The following is a 1,701-nucleotide window of genomic DNA, read 5'->3' as shown; positions in this document are numbered from 1 at the left end:
AAGGTCTTTTTGGGTGTAGTTTACCTTATCCTTAGTCACACTTTCTATTTTACCTTTTGGGGCTTGCTTGGACTTAACTTTAGTTGTAGGTCTAGCAGCAACAATGGGTGTTTGGGGAAGTTCCTCAGAACCTTTAGAATAGCAGCTTGGAAAATGTCAACCAATCCTGTAATTTTCTGATTGAAACTTCCTCCTTCCTGCTGTACCCCCTATAAAGACTCCATCACCCCTGAGGTCGGGGCTCTCAATCCTGAACCGCTGCGTCGGTGACAGTTGAGGGTCCGAGCTCGAGCTTGAATAAACAACCTCTATGCTTTTGCAGTGGAATCGGCTCCTTGGTGGTTTTGGGGGATTCAAGATCTGGGCACAACATTTGGGGGCTCGTCCGGGATCCCCAGATACCCCAGGACTCCCGAACCAGGGGGTTGTAGCTGGCTGGTAAATGTTTGGATGTTTGATGTTGGTTTGAGTCCTTTGTGTATTACTTGGGGTCCATTTTCTGTAGGGCTGACTTTGTCCTAAGTGGACGCATGGGTGGGCTGTCAGCTGGAGGACCTGGAAGACGTTCCAAGGCCTCTTCTGGAAGGGGATTAGAAAACCCCTTCAACATGGGAGGAAACAGAGTTACCTTCCAATATGGAACTTGTAAAGGGGTGAAGCAGGTCGCTCCCACAGCGCGGCATGAGGCCGTCATCCTACTTTAAGTTTTGCTTCCAATCTACAGGAGGCATTTTTTGTCTGTCCTTTTCTGTGTCTGCTTGGTTTTTGTTAGTGTCCTTAAATTTGTTCAATCAGTGGATGGACAAAATGGGACAAACTGTGATGACTCCTCTTTCCCTCCTGCCTGATAATTTTAAGGAAGTTAGACAAAGAGCACACGACTTCAGTTTAGAAATAAAAAAAAGGAAAATTTGTCACATTGTGTAACTCGGAATGGCCAATGTTCAATGTGGGGTGGCCAGCTGAAGGTACATTTGATCTTCAGATTATTTCAGAGGTGAAAGAAGTTGTGTTCTGGTCCAATGGGGGACACCCAGATCAGGGGCCATATATTATCACATGGCAGGACTTAGTGGAAAATCCACCTCCCTGGTTAAAGCCATTGTTACCTCTTTCTCTTCCTAAGCAGGCACCTAAACCGGTCCTGGCAGTGAAACCTTATACTGCCCGGAAGAAAGAACCTGAATTCAAACCTTCAGCACTGACCTACCCAGTCTTTCAGTGTGGGATGGAGGAAGAACTCCTCCCCCCACCCCTTACCAAACTCTTTCAGCAGGTACTGCAGCTGGAGATGGTGCACCGCCCCAAGTGCCAGACGGTGGTGGAGCAATGGCAGCCACAGGTCCGGCAGCCGGCACCCATGGAAAAATGCCGCATGCAGCCCCCTCTAGTGGACCAGCAGATTCCACGATCTTGCTGTTGTGAGCCACAGGGCACGCAGACGCAACTGGCAACCAGCAACTTCACTATTGGCCTTTTGCCACTAGTGACCTGTACAATTGGAAAACTCAGAATGCCAAGTACTCAGATAATCCCAGAGATTTAACTGACCTCCTAGAGACTATTTTGTTTACTCATCAGCCTACCTGGGACGATTGTCAACAGCTCCTCCAAATTTTATTCACTACCAAGGAACGTGAGAGAATCCAGATGGAAGCCCGGAAATCTGTCTTGGGGGATAACAGGCAGCCCACTACTAAT

General features: G+C 48.1%; 1 protein-coding gene across 1 annotated transcript in view; it reads left to right on the top strand.

Annotated features, from left to right (window-relative positions):
• The window catches only part of LOC103211805 (kelch-like protein 1), a 499,593-nt gene that overhangs the window by 61,128 nt on the left and 436,764 nt on the right, over positions 1-1,701 (top strand). The window lies entirely within an intron of this gene.

The sequence above is a fragment of the Orycteropus afer genome, unplaced genomic scaffold, assembly GCF_000298275.1.
Source record: "Orycteropus afer afer isolate SDZICR_OR568_19922 unplaced genomic scaffold, OryAfe1.0 scaffold00798, whole genome shotgun sequence".
Taxonomy (NCBI): Eukaryota; Metazoa; Chordata; class Mammalia; order Tubulidentata; family Orycteropodidae; genus Orycteropus; species Orycteropus afer.
The sequence above is the reverse complement of the archived record's forward strand: the minus strand, read 5'-3'. Positions and strand labels throughout refer to the sequence as shown.